A 20,510-nucleotide genomic window follows, 5' to 3' on the forward strand; every position below is an offset into this window, starting at 1 on the left:
ACAAAACAAGTCTCAATAAACTTAAGAAGACTGAAATCATGAAACATCTTTTCCAATAACAATAGTATAAACTAGAAATCAATTATAATAACTGAAAAACAATCACATGGAAGCTAAATAACATGCTATAAACAATGAATGGGTTTACAACAAAATCAAGGAATAACTCAAAAGATACCTTGAAACAAATGAAAATGAAAACACAATGATCCAAAATCTACAGAACACAACCAAAACATTTCCAAGAGGAAAATTTATAGCAACACTGGCCAACTCAAGAAACAAGAAATATCTCAAATAAACAATCTAAATTTATGCCTAAAGAAACTAGTAAAAGAACAAAGCTCAAAATGAATAGAAGAGAGAAAAAAATAAAGGTGAGTGAGAATAAACAGAATACAGTCTAAATTAAACAATAGAAAAGATCAATGAAACCAAGAGCTGTTTCTTTGAAAAGATAAACAAAATTAATAAACTTTCGAGACTTATCAAGAAAAAAAGAGGACTTAAATAAAATCAGAAGTGACAGCGAACACCACAGAAATACGAAGGATTATCAGAAAATAATATGAACTATTATATGCCAACAAGTAGGACAATCTGGAAGAAACAAATACATTTCTAGAAACAATCTTCCGGGGCTGAATTGGGAAGAAAAAGAAAATCTGAACAGACCAATAACATCTAATAAAATTGAATCAGTATCAAAAAAACTCCTAACCAACAAAATCCATGGACCAGATGGCTTCACAGGTGAATTTTACCAAACATTCAAAAATGAATTAATACCTTTCTTAAACTATTCTTAAAAAATTTAAAGGAGGGAAGGCTCCTGAACTCATTTTATGAGGACAGCATTACTCTGATAGCAAAACCAAACACACTATGAAAAAAAATTGTAGGGCAATATCCCTCATGAACATGATGCAGGTCTTCAATGAAATGTTAGCAAACAGAATTTAACAATACATTAAAGAGCTCACACACCATGATCAAGTGGAATTTATTTCTGAGATGCAAGTTTGGTTCAATATCCACAAATCATTTAATGTGAGACCACATAAACAAAATGAAGGATAAAAATCATGATCATATCAATAGATGCAGAAAAGGCATTTGACAAACTCAGCAAGGTGGAGATAGAAGGAACATACTCCAACATAATAAAGACCATATATGACAAACTCGCAGCTAACGTCATACTACATGGTGAAAAGCTGAAAGCGTCTTCTTTAAGATCAGTAACAAGACAAGGAGGTCTACTCTTACTCCTTTTTTTTCAGCTAGTATTAGAAGTCCTAGCCACAGCAATCAGACAAAAAAATAAACATAAAAAAACACATCTAAATTGGAAAGAATCAAGTAAAACCGTCATTATTTGCAGATGGCATAATGCTATATAGAGAGAAACCTAAAGAATGTATGAAGAAAAAATCTATTAGAATAAATGAATTTAGTACCTCTGAGGTTAGCTCTCATTCCTACCCTGCCAGGAAGCCTGGATGTGGCACCTGGCGAGCTGCTTAATTCAACAGCACTTAAGTGGAGAGCACGGCCAGTGATTCTGCCCATCTGCAGAGCCAAGCCAGTAGTCCCATTTAGCCAGGGAGCTTAGTGCCTAGTTCTGCCTGATTTGGTCCCCAAAGAGCCTTGCCAGCCTAGAGCCTGTTCTGCAGCCCCACCTGGGCAGGGAATCTAATTTACAGCCTTGCCCAGTGTTGAATACAGCTGCCAGCCATACCTGAGCAGGAAGCCTAACCAGAGTTCCTGGGAAACTCTGTTGCCCACCTTGTAATTTTGATTACAGTGACACCTGAGAGGAGAGCACAGCTGTCAGCCCCGCCCACCTGCAGTCAGGGCAGTAGCCTGTTGTGTCAAGGAACTTGGTGCTCAGTTTTACTAAATTTGGTACCCAACACAGGCTTGCTGGCCCTGCAGCCTGTATGGTGTCCTGTACAGGCAGAGAAAGTAATTCAGAGCTCCACCCACTGCTGAATATAGCCTTCAGGCCAGCCAACCAGAAAACCTAACCACAGCATACAGGAAGCTATGTAACCCATACTACAGCCCTCTATACAGTGAGTGGCATTTGAACAGAGCGCATAGCCAGTGGCTCCCCCTGTCTATAGAGCGAAGCCAGTGGCTCTGTCTGATCACATAGTTTGACATGCTGTCCTGCCTAATTTGGATCCCCTAACAATAAGCCGTGCTAGCCTTGGTGCCCATTCTGCTGCCCTGCCTGGGCAGGGAAGCTAAATTCATAGCCTTACTCACTGTTGAATATAGTATCCAGTTCTGACCACCTAGAAATCCTGACCAGAGTATCAAGGCAACCGCAGAGCCCAAACTCAGCCTTGCTTGGGCAGGGAGCCAAGCCAGCCACTTTATCCAAATGTTCTCAGTCATCAGCATACCCGACCTCAGAGCTCAAGCGATGGCTTTTCCAAAAATAGACACTGACAGCAAGCTCCAACTGCACAAAGATTCTACCAGCGGACACACCCAGAACCTTAGGCTAGCTGACTAAAAAATGCTGTCTCACCAAAGTGAACCAGTGAAGTCTAGAAAAAGAGACCACCTACTTGAATATGCAGATACCAATGTAAGGAGTCAAGGATCACAAAAATATCAGGTAGACTCAATATCATGAAAGGAAACTAATAAAGCTCCAAAAAGTGACTGTAAAGAAATCTCCATTTCTCTATGGACTGTCAAACAAAGGATTTAGACTAATCTCTTAAATAAGTTTAGTGAACTACAAGAACACACAAATGACTAAACAAAATCATGGAATCAGTGAACAAAATGAGTTCAACAGAGGCAGAAACAATAAAAACAAAATAAGAAATCTAGAGATGAATACAATGATTGAACTAAAGATTTCTAAGAGTGCTTCAGTAGAGACTCAACCATGCAGAAGGCAGAATCAGTGGTCTAGGGGACATGGCATTTGAACTTATTCACTCAGAGAGAAAAAAAAAATGAGTGAAAAAAGCCTATGGGACTTATGGAAAACCATCGAAGGAAACAGTAATGTATTATGGGAAACCCAGAAGGAGAAGAGAAAGGAACAGAAAATATATTTAAAGCAATAATGACTGAAAATAAATTTTAAGAGAACTGTTTATAGATATAAATACATATATCAAGAAAATGCATCTCAAATAAACAACCTAATATTATGCCTCAAGGAACTAAAAAAGGGCAAAATAAGCCCAGAGTTAGAAGGAAGGATATAATAAAGATTAGCGTTCTATCATAGAAACTGACACATACACAAATGGAACGGAATCGAGAGCCTAAGAGCCCATGCGCGCACTGTTAACTGTGATCTGACAAGGGAGCCAAAGACGTGTCTGCGGCAAATGTTGCTGGGCAAACTGGACAGTCACATGTAAAAGAATTTTACTTTTTGTGAAAAGTAAATTTTCACAGAAATTTACTCCAAGTGGTTTAAAGACTCAAAGGTAAGAGCTGAAACCATAAAACTCCTAGAAGAGAACACAGGTAAAAAGTTTCTTGATATAGGTCTTGGCCATGACTTTTTGGATATGATACCTAAAGCGTTAGCAACAAAATATACACAAGTGAAACTACATCAAACTAAAAAAGCTTCTTCACAGCAAAAGCAAAAGATTAACAAGATGAAAATGCAACCTATAGAATGGGAGAAGATATTTTCAAATCACGTATCTGATAAGGTGTTAACATCCAAAAGTATGTAAAGTACTTATGAAAATAAAGGAAACGTCATTTAAAGTGAAGTCGGCAAGCCCTCAAGGGGGAGCTCTCACACACACGTACCATTAGTTGCAGCCCACATAACCAATAGGAAGAGGGAGAGTAAGAATTATTTTGACATGGGTGGGCAAGAGGTGGGGGTGCATTTTTCACATAGGAATTTCATCTGCTTTTAAGGAAGATCCCTCCCTGCTCCAGCAACAATTAATGCACGGTCACCGCCTGCAGCCAGGGAGAAACTGCCACAACCCCGCAGTCTCAGTCTTCTCCAATGAACTTCTGTTCAAGACAACCTTCCCCCATTTCCTCCTTAAACCTAATAAAAGCTGTCCTTTCCTTTGTCTCTTTGAACTCGCTTCTGGTGTGCCATAGCCTGCTTGTCCTGAATTGCAATGCTCTGCTATTCCCAAATAAGCCCATTTTGCTGGTAAAATAACTGGCTATTTTACTTTTGCGATTGACCAACTTGATAGCAAAAACAAAACAAAACAAAACAAAATAACTTCAATTAAAAAATGGACAAGGGACCTGAATAGACAGTTTTGCAAAGAAGATATTCAAATAGCCAACAGGTACCTGGAAATTGTGCTCAATAGCACTTATCATTAGGGAAATGCAAATTAAAACCACAATGAGGTGTTATCTTACCCCTGTTAGAATGACTATCATCAAAAATACAAGAGATAACAAATGCTGGCAAGGGTGTGGAGAAAAGGGAACCCTCATGCACTAGAGGTGGGACTGTAAACTGGTACAGCCTCCATGGAAAACAGTATGGAAGTTCCTCAAAAAATTAAAAGTAGAATTACCATCTGGTTCAACAATTTCACTTTTGGTTATATGTCCAAAGGAGATCAAATCACTATGACAATGGGATATCTGCACTCCCGTGTTCACTGTAGCATTATTTAAAACAGCCAAAACAACCTGTATCCATCAACAGATGAATAGATAAAGTATAGATGACTGATATATATGTGATATATATGTGATGCATATATGCAGGTACATATGTATGTATGTATGTATGTAAGTAATGGAATGTCACTTGGCCTTAGAAAAGAAGGAAATCATGCCATTTCTGACAGCCTGGGTCGAACTTAGGGCATGATGCTAAGTGAAATAAGCCAGACAAAGACAAATACTGTATGATCTCACTTATATGTAGAATCTTAAAAAAATCCAAACTTATACAAAAAGAGGTCAGATTTGTGGATGCCAGAGGCAGAGGGTTGGGGGTGGGGAATTAGATGAAGGTGTTCGAAACATACAAACTTCCACAATAAGATAAATAAGTATTGGTGATATAAATACAATATGATGTACAGTTAACAGTGCTATATAGTGTAGTTGAAAATTACTCAGAGTAAATCCTAAACTTTCTCATCACAAGGAAAACACTGTTTTTTTTTTTTTTTTTTTTTTTTGGTAACTGTATGAGTTGATAGATGTTAATTAAACTTGTTCTGGTAATCATTGCACAGTATATATATGCATGTCAAGTCATTATGCTATATGTCTTAAACTTATACTGTTATATATGTCAATTATATCTCAATAAAACTGGAAAAAAGCATACAGGCGAAAATCTATGGTTGAAAGAGACATGTTAAAACCTTTTCACTTTCAAGCCTCTCCCGATGTCCATGGAAGCCCTACTTCATTTTGTATCAAATACACATACACACAACTCACATTACACTTTGATTTTACAGTTTTGGCAAAATAACTTATTTATATAGTTAAATACATTATATAGGATCGTAAGAGTTGAATTACAACTGGTTATATATATATTTTTTGTGGATGTTTAAATTTTTTTTTCATTTTGATTTCTGTTTTCTTTTCAAATATGTAACCCAATACATCTGTGTCTTCCATACCTCGGAACACTTCTGTAAGCTCTTGAACATGCCATTGGCCCTGAGCATCCTGTCTATAGTGCTGACAAGATGAATCGCCTCTGACGAGGTGAAGGGCCTTTTCAGAGAATTGCCTGGGGTTTTTTAACCAAGGAGCCAACAGTAAGACAATGACTAGCTCTTGAAAGAAGAAGGGAGGTGGGCAAGGGATAGGACATTCAGGTCCTTGTACATCAAACTGAGGACTTTAGCCTAAAGGAGATGGAGAGCCATGATACATTTTTAAGCAGGGGAGACAGTCACAGTTACAGTTTAGAAAAATAATATTGGTTGGTGGTTTGGAGGACGCCCTGGAGATGGGGGTGGTGAGGAGGCTGCAGCAAATCTCCTGGCAGAGAGAACGATCAGAACACAGAGGCGAGGATGGAGAGAAGCTGATGGAAAGCAGAGAGAGCCACTGAGAGCCAGAGAGGAAGTGGGTCTGGGGAGCAGGGTTTGGGCCGTGCAGAGTAGGGCTGGCGGTGTGCGCATCTGTGCGATGTGTGGGAGCCTTTGTAACACCAGGTTGCTGGGACACCTCATTCTTTCCAGCCTGCAACCAGAGGCTGAAGGTATCCATTAGCGCCACGGGGCTTTTCCTTTTGGAGGAAGAAAAATGTGAGACAGGAATCTGACCTATGGCCCTGGCTGGTCAATGGCCTGCTGAATGTGCTTGTTAAAATGTCAGCAGCCGTTTCTTCCTTGGGAAATGTCTTTCCTTCTCAGCCCCTAGCATGTGCGTACCCTAGGAGGGAGCCAAGAGGTCATGGGTGATGCCAGGGCCCTCGCTCCCTGCTGTTCTTGAGTCTGAAATATGGAGGCGGGAAACTCCACAATTGATGTGGACATAAGCAGCACTAAATGAGCCCAACAGATGCATGAACAGAGCATCTTATGCTCAGGAAAGAGTCTATCTGTGTTGAATGGCAGAAATAACCACAAGGACGACATCGATACCAGTGAATGGTCACCGCGTGTTCACCGTGGACCTGCCATTGTGCTAAGCGCTTTATGTGTGGCCTCTCATTTAATCTTCAGGACTTTATGAGGTAGGTTCAGGGGTAACAGACCCAAAGCCACAGAGATAGGACTAGGCAAAGCTCAAGTTCTTACCCGGCTGCCAACTCCAGAGCCCACTTTCATTTAACATTTCCAAAAACGCTTATTCTTTTGATTCATCTAATTCAGTGGATTTTCAACCAGGAATGATTTTGCCCATTCCCCCCTTCCCCCCATCCACCATGTCGTGGACATTTGGCAAGATCTGAGACATGTCTGATCACAACTGCAGGTGGAGTGTTGCTACTAGTGTCTAGTAGGTAGAGGCGGAGATGCTACCGAACACCCTACAACGCACAGACCGACCAGCCCCTAAAGCAAAGGATCATCATCCAACCCAAAGGGTCAGCAGTGCAGATATCCTGACCCAGTGGCTGAAGCAGGTAAGCTCCCAATCGATATTCACATAGTTTTGGAATAAACGCTTTCCTACACCCTCTTCCCTTCCTTTCTTCTACATTCTTGTCTATTCATTTGTTCCTTCAGTGAAGAAACTGCCGCCCTGTCCCGGAGGATTTCGTGTCTTCCCTGATGTAAAAAGTGGCGCGCTTTGGCTCAGTGCACCTCTGAACGGGACAGGAAATCACGCCTGTTGTTTTCACCTGTTAGATAATGAAACTTGGGTAGAGAAGGTGTTCCCTCCGAAAACAACTGCTTATATGTTGGCACTTCTTTAAAAAAAAAAAAAAATAAAGTTTGAGATGTCAGCTGGGAAGCTGAAGGGTAGCGTTGATTCTGAAGCACTACGTGTGGGCAGTGGATGCCCTGAAGAAATCAGTCCGATCTCAGAGGAAACAATCAGACTCGTGGTTTTTCACTCACCACTGTTTTCAGAAGCGCTGCCAAAACATTTGAGATGCAGACAAAGGAGTCCTTCATGCCCAGCGCCCTGCCCTGGGGGAAGCAGAGCCCCCTGGGTGGAGAAAGGCGGGCAGTCTGCTGGCTACTGCCATTAGGGCTTTATTGGGGGGCGAGAACCATTTAGAGGATCCGTGAGGGGGCCAAAACACCGCTGCTCCCAGACAGGAATCCTCCAGGGTAGCCCCCCACCGTGCCCTGGGAGTTCGGCATACAAGGGGTCTCCACCTCATTAGTGTCCTTCTGAATGTGCAAAGGCAGAAACCCACGAGGAAACTGTGTGACTCTTTAATTATGGTTGGGTCTCTTTTGTCTTAAAACAGACTAGAGTCTGCTGGTCCAGCGGGGAACCTTTCAAAGTCTCCTAATGAGTTGGCCTCCTCGTGTTCCTGTCATGCCCCAAGGGTCAGAGAATTGTGTCTACCCCCAAAAGAACAGGGGAAGTAGCAACCTACTGAACTTCGGGAACCTCCAGAAGTACTGAGCGTCTCATCAGCAGAGTAATTCAAACCTGGGCAGAAGAGTCTCTTGGCATGGAAACAGAAAGTGAATTCAAGAATGGAACTCAGAGGGATGAGAGGTTCCGCTAGTTAGGATGCCCTCGGATCTGAGATTTTCAAGCTCATGAACAAGTCCTGTGTATTAAAAATGCCTGCAACAGTATAGGAGCTTGATGTTTTACTAAATGATCAATCAGCTGAATGGACAAAGGAGGGAATAATTTCGTTGTTCCAAAGTACAGGGGATATCTAGAGAATAAATATTTTAGAATAAATTCCCTGTACTAATGCAAAAAGCCTTCCATGAATTTAACTTAGGGACTAGATCTTCATTTGAAGCAGACTTTTGGTTATGAGGTGTCCTTAGCTTCATGGGACCAATGGCTCACGCGCTCTCGCTCTCTCATACACTTTTGTTTTATACACTCTGAACTTCAGGGAAGAAATTTGGGAAACAGTAATTTTGAGATCTTAGGAAAAAAGTATAAGCCCAAGAAAACTATTGTTATTCTTTCCTTGGAGAAGATTACTGGGTAAATGCCGAGCTGTAACAACTTGCACAGAAAGCTGAATATAAAATCCCAAAGGGCGGTCAGATCCTGGGCAGCATTTAAGGCAAATTTCCTTGCCTTTTTATTTAAAGTAAAGTAGCTCAGCAGTGTGTATGGAAAGTGAAATTTAATGATGTGACATTTGGAGGTTTGCATAGTCTCCTGTTCCACCAGTGACTTGCAAGGTGACCTTGAGGAATCACTTCCTCTCTGACCCTCCACTGCCGCTTCTGTAGAATGGAAACAATAGTATCTGCCTTGCATAATGTTATGGGTATTTTTGAGTAGCACATACTACCCACGGATGCTATTCAAGGACTATAGAACTCTATAACATAAACTATTTTATTGTCATCTTTTTATGGTAATTTAATTTCAACATCCAACCTCAAACATCAGTTTTTGAGCTTGTGATACCTCTACAATAACTCCTCACTATAGTCCTATTAATTCCATAGGAACTAATCTTCTGAAATTTGAATTTTCATTAATTACCAAACTATACAGTCAGTTTATTTAGAGATAATGCCAAAATAGTCATGAAATGGTAGATAAGACTTTGGACCAAGAGATAAGGGACGTGAGAGCTGGTGTATTGTTTTATTTTTTCTTTCTTTTTTGTTTTTTCCTTTGTCTCTTTTTTCCTCCCTCTCCCCTCTCTTCCTTCCATTCTGTATTTACATGAGTGTCAGATACTATGTCTCATGACACAAAATTAATGAAACTGATTCCTTGATCTCAATGACTTCAGTATTTACTGGTGATGGTCAAGAGAGGATTAAAACAGAGCATCTCATACAACCCAAACAGATTGGCGTGGGAGGCTTTTTGGAGAAAGAATGCCTGGTTTGAATTTTGAAGGGTAAGTACGAGGTTTGAAGGGAAGAAAGGACAAGTGGGAATACAGGCCAAGGAAACTCCACGTGGCCCCGCAGAACTGAAGGGAAAGGTGTTTGAGAGCGCATTCTAGGGAGTAAGAGACGCCTGGGTGGGAAGGGCCCTCACGGCCATGAGGTGTTTTGATTTCATCTGAAGGTTCCTGGGAACCATGGAAGATCTTAAAGTCCCCTTGCACCACTTTCGGGCTGCAGCGGTCCCCTTTAAAATGACCCCATGCTACATCTCAGTACGTGGTTATGGACCAGTGACCGATTGTTACAAGTCGTCATGTTGCTGATATTCTGATCTGGAATGGCGGAAGAACTGGTGCTTTTTAAGGAAGGAATAAGAACAGAGAGAAAAGCTCTTTTTGAGGCTTACTGAGGTGCTCACAGTACATAGGGGAAGATGTGGGGGAGGACTTTGTAAAGGTCAGAGAACGCTTTCAAGCCCTGGGCCTGTCCACAGCCCCGTCTGGCCCTGGCAGCCCCGCCACATGTGAGCACACACATGTGACACATATACACTGTTCCACACACACCTGTCATCACATGTGTGTGCGCACGCGCGCACACACACACACACACTCACACACAGGCCCCAGCATCGAGCTCAGGCTGTCCAGAGCCCTCTTTCTTCAAGAGCTCCACGGAACTCATGCTGAGTTCACTCTGTTTTGGCCTCACTCTGGGTTTCTCTGTCTCAGCCCTCCTTGCCAGACTCTGTCTCATTTTCTCCACCCCGTGCCCTGGGGCTCTGCCTCTGTCTTGCTCCTCTCCCCGGTCCCTCACTCCCTCCCTCTCCCATCACTCTCTCTCTCCTGGGCCTTTCTCTTCACTCCATCTGCTTTCTCTGCTTTCCTTTCTCCCTTGAGCTCACTCTTTCTGGTTCTTTCTCCCAGCATCTCTGAACTTCTCCATCTTGCTCTCTCTCCAGATTGTGAGTATATTTTCCCAAACCAAACTGGAGAATGAGAGCAGGGAACGAGCCAGCTCTTCTCCTCTTCCAGCGTCCGGCAGTCTGGCCTCACGCCGTGGTGCTGGCCCGGCAAGCCTGTCTGCTTTGGGGCAGGAGAGAAGCTGGGAGCCCCTGCCTGAGCCGCCCCATCTCTTCAGTCCGTGGGCAGCACAAGTGGGCGACGTGGAGCCCATCGCTGACGCAGAGAAGAGGGACACATGCATTCTTTTCAGGCATCAGTTTCCAAACCTTGCAAACACATCCCCTTGTTTAACCCTTCTGAGAATAAGTCATTTCACCTTCATTATCTGCACAAAGGGCTTCTCTGGAGGGTGGGCTTTTTTCTGCTTTCTTCACCTTTTCCAAATAATTTACTATGACCATGGATTATCTTTGTAACAAGGAGAAAATGTTATGAAATAAATTCAACAGTGTGTTAGCCAGCCTTTGGTGTTTCATTCTGGTGTTCATTTTCTGTGATATATCAGTTGCTGATTTTGCCAACTCACAAACAGAAGGCAGCACACAGGGGCGAATGTAGGTTTCTATACTGAGGAAACTCACTCCGTACAGAAAGAACCTCTGCTTCTCTTTTGGGCTTAGAAGGAAGAATCTAAGGATTGTAATCAATATTTTGGAAATATGTGAAAGCTAGAATGACTAATTAGTGGGCGACTGTCACCTGCCAAAGCAATCATTTGGCTCCTCTCAGCTTCTCTCCCTAGAAGTTGCTTCATCAGACCTAACAGAGCATCTGAGTGCTCCAGCCATGCCCAGCGAAACACTGAAATCATGGAGATTTTGCAGGCGACATCGAGACCATCAAAGACGCCCTGTACACGAGAAGCCTCCCCTTTGTTTCTTGAGTCATTTTAGGAGAGGGAGGAAATGTCTATGGCATTTGTTGGCACTTTTTCTTAGATCCTTCTTCATAGCATCCCCAAAACACAAAGCCTCTCTAATTCCATCTGCGTGCCTTAGCTGTCTATTACATTCTCTCACAATTAGCACAATGACAGGTGATCAGGGTGGGTGGAATGATATTGCTGTGAGTGACCTATTATTATCTGCAGATTACATTTTACACGGAAATTAAATGAATTCTGCTAGAGCTCTGGGGTCAGGGAGAGAGGAAAATGCCTCATTGTTGGGTTCCCATGAGATGGAGAGACCACATGTAGTGGTAAATGGACCTGTGTTCGTACACACAAGGCGTGGGCTCCCAGTTTGAAAGATGCATTTGTTACATCGAAGCTTGAAATAGGAAATATGTGTAGGCAGAAACAACGGAGATGAAAGAAGAGAAAACTAATTATTACTACCACTACACATGTGTACTGGGGTATTTACATAATGTGTTAAACTTCTCCTGTAGGGAACATGTTTGTCATATCAGTGAGAATGGAAATTTACTCTGAGAGTGGGTATTCTAAGGCTTCAACATTTTTAGCTTGGTGAGGATTTTTTTTCTTTTTCCTTTTTTTTTTTTGCTTGAAATTATCCTCTGCATCTTTCTCTTCTCTCCACTTGTCTTTCAATGAACATCATCTCTCTCTTTTATTTTCTGTGTTAGGCACATGGCAGGTATAAATATTAAACACAGAATGAGAGGAAAGATAACACTGCCTGAATTCACAGTCATTTTTGGAAATGACAATATACCTGAGAAATCTATAAAAGGTCAGAGACTCATAGAGACCTTTACTGGATGGGACAAGTATTCTGAAATATGGAGAAAGAAATGGAGTGACCTTATCCTACTGGGGAGAGGACCTGAGTTCTAGTCAACGATCCCACTGATCATGTTTTCTCAAATGTAAAAGGAGCTGGAGAAGTCTGCATCAAATCTATTGAACATCTCTTCCAGTTCTGATACTCGCACATAAATGATCAGTATCTTGACTCATTCATCTAGTAAATATTTTTGAAGCAATTCACCATTAACAAGGTATTGTGCTGGGTGTCGCAGGCATTTAAATTTGGGTACAGTAAACACAGCTTGTTAGCTAAATCCTAAACAGACCCTTTCTACTAAAACCCTTCCATTTTGAGAAGGCTTATTCTCAAGAGGATGAAGACTCAACACCTCTCCATGCCTGTAGAGCTGTGTCTGAATAGGAGCAGAAGGACTGAGTAGAAACCCAACTTCATTCATTAGCAAGAGGGTTTAGTAGCTCTGGTACAAGCCAGCAGCTCAGCCATGTAAGTTTTTGGGGAGTGGGGCTCCTCTACAGATGTTTGAGTAATGACTAGGAAAAACCAGATTCTTGAGCTCATCTTTCTAGTCAGCTGGTCCTACAGACATACTGAGTAATTTCTAGTTAGTAGTTTTTCTTTTTTTCCTTTTGGATTTTCTAGTACGTTAATGCATCATAAATAATATAACAAATGGGGACTGAAAAGTATAAGAAAATCTTCCCACATCTACTGTGGTAATGATGCTGATCATATGCATTTTGGTCACTAGGAAATTGCTGAAACACTGTACTAAATGCTCAAGGAAGAATAATGCAGTGGTTTTCAAATCTGAGTGTATCTGAATCACCCAGGGAAATTGTGAAGTATTAAGATTCTGGGAAACACCCTCCATCCACCGGGTCTGATTCAGTAAGTTTGTGTGTTTAACAGACTGTCCCAGTGATTGTACAGGTGTTCTTTGGCCAAGCTGAGAGAAACATCAGTATAGTACTGAAGTACTCAAATTCTGTCCATAGGAGTTGATCAATTGTATGCAAGGTCCTAAAACATTTAAAGCATTTCCCTTTGAAATCCTATGGAAGAGAATGGCCATGAAGATTGAAAGCTAAGCTATATAGAGCATCTAAGTCAGTCTTGATTTACATTTTATGCTTAATAATAACTACCCTTATTGCCTCCACTCCAACAAGAAGGATGAAGGTTTTGGGGTGCAGATATCACTCACTGACGGTTTCCAGACAAAATATTCAGCAGAAGTATATGGGGTTTGGAGTCTCAAATCAAAATGTTAACCCAAGAGGCTAGGGCATGAAACTGGAATAGGGCAACTAACTTAGAAAAGCTGAGGAGGAAGATCAGGACATGCTGGCAGAAGATGCTGCAGAGAAACTCGGAAAGCAAGACACCTCAGTGGCCTTTTATGTGATACCAGTGTGATCACGTGCTGGCCTGTCTGGTTCATTTAAAGAAGCCAGAAAAGGGTGACCGCATCGCAGGTATAGTGGCTGTACATAGGTGACTACACATAGATCATCACGAACTCCAGAAAGATCTTACTTGTGAATCAGTATTTACAGTATTAGTCATACTTACTAGTTAACTTCCTAGAACACTTCTAAAAACGGTCCACATGCATTAAATTTGAGCCAATAATTTGTTCCCAAATGAATATTAATGACAAAAAGTACATCCAATGTTGAGCTCGATGAAGGAAGTCACTGAGTTAACATTCACTTTTGTAACTAGTACATTCCAGAATAGAAGTTTGTAGTTTACCATATAAGAAATCTGATTAATACATAAGAATTATAAATGAATGAATGAATGAATGAACGATGGCTTTAAAATTCTTTCATTGATCGAGCCCTGTCAAATCACTTTAAATTAATTTTCTCATTTCGGCATCAAGGTTGTTGATGTTATAAATATATAAATATATATTTATATATTATTTCTATATTATTTCTAAAATTTCAAAACAGGCTTTTTGGCTGTTTCTACCTATGAATTTAGGGCTAGACATACCATTTACAATGAGATATTTCCATATATTCTAGAGCAGAATAGTGGTTTTCATGTAATATAAATTTCCATAAAAGAAAAAAAAAAGCCTTATTTATTTCATGTTCAAGTGCAAACTGGAACAAGTTAAGAGCCTGGAGTCTCATAGGTGAAAAGAGACATTTCCACAATACCAGGCTTCAAATGTGGGCCTGATTCATCTTTGGACTTCTGACCCAGTTTTTTCTTTCCTTTTAATGCTTTATTTAGATATAAGTTATATACTATATAGTTTACCGATTTAAAGTGCACAATTAAACATTTTTAGTACAGAATTGTGCAACCATTACTACACTCCAGTCTTAGAACATAATTATCACCCCCAAAAGAAACCCCATACCCATTAGTAGTCTCTCTCATTCTCTCTCCACATTCCCAGACTACCATTAATCTACTTTCTGTCTCTATGTATTTGTTTATTATGGACATCTTATATGAATGGAATCATGCAATATGTGGTATTTTCTGACTTTACACTTAATATGTTTTCAAAATTCATTGAGATTGTTTTTTGTTGCTTTTTATTATATATCACACTTTATTCATCCATCCATTTGTTATTGAACCTGTTTCCACTTTTTAACTTTGTGAATAATACTGCTATAAACATTCAATTAATGTTCAAGTTTTTTGTCTGGATATACATATTCGTTTCTGTTAAGTATGTGCCTAGGAGTGGAATTATTGGGTCATATGCTAACTCCATGTTTAACAGTTGAAGAAATTTGCCAAATTACTTTCTAAAGTGGCTGCATCGTTTTACATTCCCACCAGCATTGTATGAGTTCCAGTATCTCCACATCTTTGCCAACGCTTGTTATTTTCTTTTCTATTATAACCACATGATGTGGTGTCTCATGGTGGTTTTGATTTGCATTTCCCCAGTGACTAATGATACTGAACATCTTTGCATGTGCTTATTGACCATGTTATTGGGAGAAATATATATTCAGACCCTTTGCCCATTTTTAACTTGGGTTATTTGTTCTGTTGTTATTGAACTGTAAGAGTTCTTTATATATTCTGGATACAAGTACTTTTTGAAATATATGATTTACAAATATTTGCTCTCGGTCTGTGTCATTTTACTTTGATAGTATACTTTAATGCACGAAAGTTTTTAATTTTGATCAAATTCAATCTATTTTTTTGTCACTTGTGCCTTTGTTGCTATATCGAGGAAACCATTGCCTAACTCAAGGTCTTGAAATTTTATTCCTATGATTTCTTCTAAGAATTTTATAGTCTTGCCTCTACATTTAGGTTGGTGATCTATTTTGATTGTTGAATGTAAAGAAGTGCTTGGACTTTTTTTTTTTGTATGTAGATATCCAGTTATTCTAGCACTATTTATCAAAGACTATTCTTTCCTCATTTTATTGTCTTGGCAGCCTTGTCAAAAATTAACTGATTGTAAATGTAAGTATTTATTTTTGGATTTTCAATTCTATTCCACAGATGACTATCCTTATATTAGTATCACACTGTCTTGGTTCTCCTACCTTTGCTGTAAGTCTTGAAATTGGGAAATACCAGTTTTCCAATTTGGTTCCCCTAGCCCCAGATTGGTTTGGTTATTTTGGGTTCTTTTCATTTCTATCAAATATTAGGATCAATTTCTGGGGGAAAAAAAAGGGGTGAGGGCAGCTAAAATTTTGATATTGTGTTAAATTTATATCAATTTGGGGAGTATCGACATTTTAATATAAAGCTTCCAATTCACAATCATAGGATAATTCACTATTTATTTTGATAACCTGTTTCTATCCACAATGTTTTGTAGTTGTCAGGGTATAAGTCTTACACTTTTTGTTGTTGTTGTTAAATTTGTTCCTAAGTAGTTTATTCTTTTGATGCTATTGTATTTGGAATCAGTTTCCTAATTTCATTTTCAGATATTTCATTCCTAGTATATAGAAATACAATTGATCTTTTATATGTTGCTCTTGTATCCTACAACTTTGCTAAAGTCATTCATTAGTTCTAATGAGTTTTTAAGTGAATTCTTCAGGATTGTCTATGTACAAGATCATGTTACATTCAAAAAGATAGTTTTATTTCTTCCTAGGAACTCTGGATGTTTTTTCTTTTCTTATCTTAATGCCCTGGTGAGACTCTCCAGTATGACGCTGAATAGAAGTGATGACCATAGTTATCCTCAACTTCTCTCTGACCTCATGCAGGGACAGCACCCTATTTTGTACCATGAAGTGTGATGTTAACTAGGGGTTTTTCATAGGTATCCTTGATCAGGTTGAGGAAATTATCTTCTATTCTTCGTTCATGGAGTGTTTTTATCATGAAACGGTGTTAGATTTCGTCAAATGCTTTTTCTGCCTCTACTGAGATGATCATATGGTTTCTGTCCTTTATTCTATTTCTATAGTGTATTTTATTGACTTTTAAATGTTAAAGCAGTCTTGCATAAATCCCACCTGGTCATGGTATATAATTCTTTATATATGTCGCTAGATTTGCTAGTACTTTGCTGAGGATTTTTGTATCTATATAAGAGATATTGGTCTATAATTTTCTTATGATGTCTGTCTGGTTTTGGTATTGGGGTAATACTGGCCTTACAGAATTAGTTGAGAAGCTTTCTCTCCTCTTTGTTTTTTTTCCCAAAGAGTTGGTAAAGGTTAATATTAATTCTTCCTTAAATGTTTGGTAGAATTCACCAGTGAAGCCATCTGAGTCTGTGGGAATGCTTGAATAAATTATCTTCCCACACCAAAAACAGTCTGCAGAATTAACTAGAATTATAAGCATACCTTTAGACTTGACAAGATATCCATGAGGTACTGTTGAACTAAAAAAGCACAATACAGAAAAATATGAACTATATGACTGCCTTTCTGAAGGCAATTATAACTTTAATGTATATGTATTTATGTGTTGTATATGTTTATGTATATGTTTACTTTTATTCCAAATATATCAATATCTATTTCGATTCCAAATATAGAATAATACTCAAAATATTATTACACAAGTATCCTCCCAAAATAGAGGTCTATTTCTGTGGGACAGATTACCAAGATTGGGATTATTGGGTTAAAGAGTATGTGTACTTCATAAGTGTTTCCAAGTTACTCACAATACAAGTTAACAATTCTGATTCTCATAAGTGATTATGAGAGTACCCATTTTCCTGTATCCATCACAATAGCTATTTAAAAATTTTAAAAAGTCATTCATAGGTATAAATGATTATTTTCATTGTTAGTTTAATTTGCATACTTCTGATTCTAAGTCTGGACATATTTAAATGTTTGTGAGCCATGTATATCTGTTCTCCTGAATGTTGTTTACTCATAAACTTGCCCATTTTTCCTTTGGAGTTTTTCTTTGTCCATATGTACAGTTACTTAAATATTATAATCTTGGTGTCACATGCAATGCAAAGATGTTTGGGAAATATTATTTTCATGTTCACTTTGTGTATATTATCTTGTTCTATAAAATTTCCTTTTCTACCTTAACTAATGTATCTATTTTCTTTTAAAGGTTCTGGGTTCTCGGATTTGGTTGAGAAGTGTTCCCTACCTTTATATTTTGTATGTCTATCTCTTGGTTTTTATATAGAATTCTATTTTTACATTTAAGACATCAATGTTTATAAATATTTTTGTATACGGTCTTGGACATTTGTTTCCTTCCAGGTGGAGAGCTAGTTGTGCCAACACCATTTCAAAATAATCCATTCTTTTCCCATGAACTGAAATAAACCTTTGCCATCTTTGCTGCTTCTCGCAGGTGTTACTAGTCCTTAGTATATCACTCCATCAATTTGTTAACATTTTCATTTAGCATTTGTGCTTATATATTCATAAGTAAAAGTGCTCTGCATTGTTAATACTACCCCCATCAGATTTTGATATTTTACGGGCTGCATATTAAACTGGTTAGTTTTCCTTTTTTTATACGGTCTGAACTAGCTTCTATAACATTTGAATTGTCTGTTTTGTAAATGTATAAAAGTCAACTTTAAACTACTCTATCCCGTTGCCTTTTTCAGTGATAAATTTTAAATTACTTTTCCAATATTATCTAAAGTAATAGAGTATTCTAGTTTTTCTCTTCCTGAGTCAACTTGGATAATTTATATTCTTCTAAGAAATCATAAATTTTCTCTAAGTTGTCCAACCAATTCCATAAAGTTATATGTATGATTATATGTATTAATTTTTAAATTCCCATAACAACCCTGTGAAGTTATGGCAGTTTGTAAAAATCACTGCTATGATGCTTACAAAGCACACACTGGCACCTGATCAGCTCTCAGGGAATTAGGCAGCTATCAGTTTTATTAACAAGTTTGGTTAGCACCCTGTTTATTACCAAAAAAAAAAAAAAACAAACAAAAAACAACAAAAAAACAACTTGCTAGTAATGGAGGGGTTATTGCCTAGAGAACAGAGACTTTTACGTAATCCAGGTGACTCCTATGAGGCTGTTAGAGACAGAATAAGGAAGTGAGGATAGAATGTAAGTGACTGGACCGAGGTCACACACCCAGTAAGTGGTGAAAGTCAAACTTGATACCTAACGCACAGAGGTTAATACCAGATGCTAAGGTTCAAAACTGACTTCATGTGGGGTCAATATGAGTGATTTCTCAGGAAATAGATGACCCACACACGTACAAGGGAGAGTGTTCATTCCTTCATTTAACCCTGTTCAAAGAGTACGTCATTGTTTTAACTGCCAGGGCTATTTGCAGATTGCATCCTGTGTGGTTGCTTCTTCCCAGTGACAGACATGGTTCTGAGCTTTTCAAATCCTGGGAATGATTTGGGTGGATAATGTCAGCTGATTATGAATTTCTGGTGTGTGGCCCACAGCTATTGGTGATGAATCAGTCTGCTACACAAGGGGAGTTTTGATCAAGAGCACATTTCTGCATAATGAGAAGTAAAGTAGTCAGATTAATGGTGTCAGCATTTTAATGGGACCTGGGAAAATGGCTAGGTGATGGATTCTTTTTGCACAGAGCAGCTTAGTCTTCTGCCTCCCAGACTTGGATCAAGGAGAGCCCAAGGGGAGACACCAAAAGGTCATCGCGGCTCTCTTTGACAGACGTTGGCACAAGTGTTTCCCAGCTGTGTCCACCTCCTCTTTGTTCCTGACCTATCCGCCTGCTGAATGTGACACTCAGAGAGAGAGACATGGGAAACTGTTCTGGGTTGGGGATGCCGGAAGCACCATCGTTAAACGATTTATAAAGGAAGGGTGCAGGCATCAGGTAGTGTTGGGTTCACCAACATGGCCCTTGCAAAGCAAAGAAGACTTGTGAAGGGTGGCCCTTCTCTATCTGGGTGAGAGTGGCACATTGACCTGTCCTCTACATGAGCTTTGTTGCCATAGGCAGACCTGGAGGAGGAAGGCCTGTCAGTATGTACACATGAACATAGCCTGAAAATAGCAGCCAGGGCCATGGCCAAGGCATTTTATAAGGTTTCAGCTATTGCTATGAATACCAGATAGCATCCACTGAACATCTATAGGATGCCTATAAGATGTGCACACTTTTTACCATTTCAGTTAATAAACCTCCTGCAATGAAGGTATTAGTATTCCCATGTTATGGACGGGGAACTTGAGGCTCTGCGTGTTTATGTGTCTCTTCCAAAATGACCTAGCTAGCAATTTTAACAATAGTAATAATCATGATTCTAATCATGATCATAATTTGCTAATATTTATACAGCTGACACTATGAGCCGTGCACAATTCTATGAGTTTTTTATGCTTGAATTTGAGTATCAAAATAAATGCCACAAGATTGGTCATTACAAATGAGAAAATTGAGGCCCAGTGAGCGTATGGAATTTGCCCAGAGTCGCATAGTGACAGAGGTGTGATTTGAACCTTAACATCTGGTATTAACCTCTGTGCTTTAGGAGCCAGGCTTAAAACCCATTCCCAGTAAGACAGGTGACTGGAGCACTCTCAGGCCCACTGCTTCCTTTCCTGACTCCACCTCTGCCTCTGGATCGCTATAGATTACACATTCCTAAATAGCTATTGAATGTCGCTGACCTCTAAACCGAGTTAGGTTTCCGCTGCATGTTTGCACATCCCTCTATTCCTCCCCTATTTTAACACTCACACTTACTGTAATTTCTTACATGACATTTCTGTTTCCTTCTAAACTTCAGGCTACAGGAGGGCAGGAGCTGGACCGCCCTAGTTTAGGATTCTATGTTCAAGGTCTGGTATAGTGTCCATATAAATAAAATTGCATTTTGTATTGTTTATCACCACATTTTACAAATATTCCTGATAGAATACTGGCACTTTGG

The 20,510-nt window shown here is 39.4% G+C and overlaps 2 long non-coding RNA genes across 4 annotated transcripts in view; one reads left to right on the plus strand and one right to left on the minus strand.

Moving 5' to 3' along the window:
- Positions 1-10,889, plus strand: part of LOC107519736 — a 399,180-nt gene extending 388,291 nt beyond the window's left edge. The window contains exons 7-8 of the long non-coding RNA XR_004954244.1: positions 6,934-7,084; positions 7,883-10,889. This is a non-coding gene — a long non-coding RNA (uncharacterized LOC107519736). The remainder of the gene's footprint in view (positions 1-6,933; positions 7,085-7,882) is intronic.
- Positions 1-20,510, minus strand: part of LOC107519732 — a 68,562-nt gene that overhangs the window by 17,239 nt on the left and 30,813 nt on the right. The window lies entirely within an intron of this gene.

This window comes from Rousettus aegyptiacus, unplaced genomic scaffold (assembly GCF_014176215.1).
Source record: "Rousettus aegyptiacus isolate mRouAeg1 unplaced genomic scaffold, mRouAeg1.p scaffold_m13_p_14, whole genome shotgun sequence".
NCBI classification, from domain to species: domain Eukaryota; kingdom Metazoa; phylum Chordata; class Mammalia; order Chiroptera; family Pteropodidae; genus Rousettus; species Rousettus aegyptiacus.